We start from the raw sequence: 4,491 nt of genomic DNA, 5'->3' as shown, positions 1-4,491 counted from the left end.
CTCCTCAGCACAGACCCTTCACGGGTGTTAGGCTGGGGGATGATCAGGTCTTTCCCTTCCCACGAGGCCATATTTCAGACTGTCACATGGGGAGAAACCTTGGACAATACCTAGCTTTCCTAGGCAGAGGTCCCTGTGACCTTTGGCAGTGTACGTGTCCCTGGGTACTTGAGATTAAGAGAATGGTGATGACTTTTAATCAGCAAGCTTCCTTCAGGCACTTGTTTAACAAAGGCACATCCTGCACAGCCCAAAATCCATTAAACCTTGAGTCACCACAGCACATGTCTCTTGCAAGGACAAGGTTGGGGGTAGGGTCACAGATTAACAGCATCTCAAATACAGAACAAAATGGAGTCTCTTATGTCTACTTCTTTCTATATAGACATGGTAACAGTCTGATCTTTCTTTTCCTCACACACGTTAGAGTTGGAGATCTCAATATGAACTAATGCTTAACTTAATATAGGTACAGATGCTTACATATTGAGATATGTATAAAGATGTATACGTATCTACATAGGTTAACCTACACACTTTTATTTTAGTATCTGACTTAGTCTGTGCAGGCTGGTACAAATACCATACACTGAGTCATTTTTAAATAACAGAAATTGATTTTTTTTCTGGGTGCTGGGAAATGCAAAGTCAAGGGGCTGGCAGATTTGGTGTCTGGTTAGGGCTTTCTGGCTCATAAATGACACCTTCTTGCTGTGTCTTCATGTGGTGTGATGGGCAAGAAAGTTCTCTGGAGTTCGTTTTATATGGGACTAATCCCATGCATGATGACTCTGTCCTCATTACCTAATGGCAACTCCAAGTCCCCACCTTCTAATACCATTACCTTGGTGATGAGGTTTCAACATATACATTTTGGAGGGTACAAACATTCAGACCATGTTTCAGGTGAGGGGACCTAGAAATCATTTTACCCAAGAGCAACAAGCAGATTTAGTTCCAGAATCTTGATTTTGAACATTATTCTCCAGTAATAGGAACCAAAGTTCCTTGGAGAAAGGACTGTTTCTACTACTGAGGCAGGAACTATACCAGATGAGCTGAAAGCATCTTATAGAACCAGAAATTAAGAAAATGCTAAAAGAAAAAAAAAAAAATCCTCACAAAATGATGAGAGTCTGCTAAAGGGTCAAAAGGAGCAACCAAACGAATACTCCTTAGTCAAACTTAGTCTACTTAACCAAAAAAAAAAAAAAAAAAAAAAAATCAAACTTTATTGGATCATAACTATTTACAAAATAAATATTCATGAGTTCATACTGAGATAAATAAATTATTTAATAAATTAGTGAAGGATGGAAGAATTAATGAAATTCCCATACAGAAGAATTCCAAATAATATAGGTGGCTACTCTATTGTTACGAGCTGTCGGTAGTTTTTTCCATATCAGTAAAGTATGAAAAAAGAGAAAAAATCCTGAATAACCACAGTACAAAAATTTGACAAACACTATCTTAGCCAGCTCACCAAAGTTAATATTAACAATATTAAGTAATATTGATTATATATACCCTTGATATTGTATAATAAATATGGCTCTTTACCTCCATGGCTTTCCTTTCAAAAACAAATTTCTCAGTCTAATAATGAGAAAAACATCAGACACACCCTCTTGAGGAACATTCCGCAACATAAATGATCATGATTCCTTAAAATGGTCAAGGCTATTAGAACAAGGGAAGTTTGAGAACCTGCCACACCAATGTAATGGAGTTTCTGAGTGGGATCCTGGAACATAGAAAGGACAGTAGAGAAAACTGAGGAAATCTGCATAAGTTATGTATATTAATTAAGCATTTGTTCATTAATTATAAAAAGTATGTGCCATACTACCATAAGAAATTTGCTAAGGAGAAATTAGGGGTCACACAAGATGTCTGTATCCTCTTTGCAATGCTTCTATGATTCTAAACTACTGTAAGAAATATTTTACTACTGATATGCCCACTAAAGGCATTCTTTATTTCTGTTAAAATGATTTTAGTTTCTGGCATTTTCTTATGGTTCTTTTATTAGAGTTTCTCTCTGTTTACACTGCCCATCTGTTCTTGTGTGTGGTTCCCATTAGTTCCCTTAACGTATTAATCAGAGCCATTTTCAACTGGCCGCAGGATTCTTCTGTGTCTGATAATTGGATTGTGTCTTTACATTATGTATTTTCTTGCCTTTTGGCAGCTTTTGTCATTTTTGCTTAAAGCTGAATATGTTGGATCAGGTAATAAGAAATGAGGTCAAACACCCTTTAGTCTGTGTATGTGTTTAGTATATGTTAATATCACTAGAAGTTTGCTGTGCTTAATGTTTGTTGTAGCTACAGATGCCAAAGGCTTCACTTTGTCCTCGTGTCCTTATTTTTTATCTCCTCTTGTGCTTTAGACTTTCTTATTTCTCCTTGGAGAATCTGACATGGAGTTCTTTGATCTGTAATTTGTTGTTAACATATGAGAGACTTGATGTGGCGGTAAGCTGTGTAGGAAAGGAGTATTCTGTTATCTCATGATTGAAGGCTGGTGTTTCAATGGGTCTGTGTTTCTGGAATGTGACCTTCTCAAGTGTTTCTTCAAGGTTACAGCATTGCTCACTTTGCTCTCAACTTTCAGCATTTCCAGTTCATTTCCTTGAAACTCTAACCCTTCTTGACTATGTTGGGTTCCCTTGCTTTATTTATTTATTTTTTATTATTTTGACAGGAAGACCGGATGGGGCTGAATCAAAAGAAATTTCACTCCCCTCTTTGGGATTTTTTGAGCTGATTTTGTCTGCTTGTTTGTTTAGGATTTTATTTGACAAAGCATTTTTTTTTCATTTTTATTGAAGTATAACTGACAAAAAATATCTATGTATTTTAGGTGTACCACTTAATGTTTTAACAGACTTATACATTGTGAAATAATCACTGCAATTAGGCTAACATATCTAACATCTAACATAGTGTGTGTTGAGAACACTTAATATCTACCTTCTAAAAAAATCTGAATTAGACAATACAGTATTGTTGATTATATTCACATTGCTCTACCTTAGATATCCAGAATTTACTTATCTTCATTATTGAAACTCCAGTATTTAACACTCTTTCTGTCTCTTTCTTTTCTCCTGCCCTCCGTTATTTCAATGGAATATGTTTCATTGCTTGAAATTTTTCCTACAATATCTGAGGCTCTATTTTTCTCAATTCTCTTTTCATCTATTATTCATATTGAATAGCTTCTATCAATCTAACTTAATATTTATTAATTATTTATTTGGACATCATTGTTATCCTGCAGAACTCATCTAGTGGTGTTTTTATTTTAGTTATTAGAAGTTTAAGCTCTAGAATTTGCGTTAACAATTTTCTTTTTTTGTAGATATTTTGTGTTTATTTAAAAAGCACCATGTTTTTTCTTAGTCTTTGAACATGTATTTAATAACTTCTTTAAAGGTTCATTTAAAGGTCAGTTAAATCCAAAATCCAGAAACTCAAAAGACAGATAATTTCTATTGTTTACCTATTTTTTTTTAGTATACGTCACAGGTTTCTGACTTTTTCTTTCTTTGAATGTCCAATAATTTATCATCGAAAACTGGGCAGTTTCTATAATAAAATGTAGTGACTCTGATATATTCATCTGAGGACGTTTTAAATTTTAATTCTATTAATAGCTGAATTTATACTTCCTTGGACTCAAATGTAATCTCCTTTTTCTTTATAGTGTGCAACAACTTATATCTAAATTCTGTTAGTATGGCCTCTACTGTTGCATTTTTAGCTTGGCCACCTGGCGGTTTCCCTAATTCTGTGTAATAAGCTGACTCAAATTTATTTTGAGAGTCTCTTTTTATGCTCTTTGATGAGGAGTTCAGATTAGGTTGATCTATGAAAAACGAGGTACGCTAAATGAAGATAATGTCTTCTATAAAAAGATTAATCTTTTTTTTTTTTTTTTTTCTGCCAGGGTATCACATGTGCTAACACCCTTAGCCTAATTTAGCACTTTTCTACATTTGCTGGATGTTGCAGGTCCAAAATTGAAAATTCATTATGCTACTTGAAACAATGATTCTTATTTTACCTCTAGGTTAATGCTGATCTTTGCTTTGTCCTACAGCTTCTAACTCTTGTTTATCACTCAAACACTCAAGCCATCATACGCCATGAAGACTGTATGTATGTGTGTCTGTGTATACAGAAACATAAATATTTTATATATATACTTAAATATTTCATATATACATGAATATATCTACAAAATATTTTATATAGAGTATATATGTGTGTATATATATTCATATATACATATACTATATATAGCCTCTGTGTATATATATAATACACATATAGTTTTGATGTCATATGACTGTGTGCGTATATATATACACACACACACACATATACATACATATAATATTTATATATGTGTATACATGAACTTTTAATTTTAATTTTAGAATTAATTCTGTCACAAAAATATGTGTGTGTTTGTATGAAC

This window comes from Mandrillus leucophaeus, unplaced genomic scaffold (assembly GCF_000951045.1).
Source record: "Mandrillus leucophaeus isolate KB7577 unplaced genomic scaffold, Mleu.le_1.0 Scaffold1573, whole genome shotgun sequence".
NCBI classification, from domain to species: domain Eukaryota; kingdom Metazoa; phylum Chordata; class Mammalia; order Primates; family Cercopithecidae; genus Mandrillus; species Mandrillus leucophaeus.
This window is presented reverse-complemented; position numbering follows the sequence as displayed.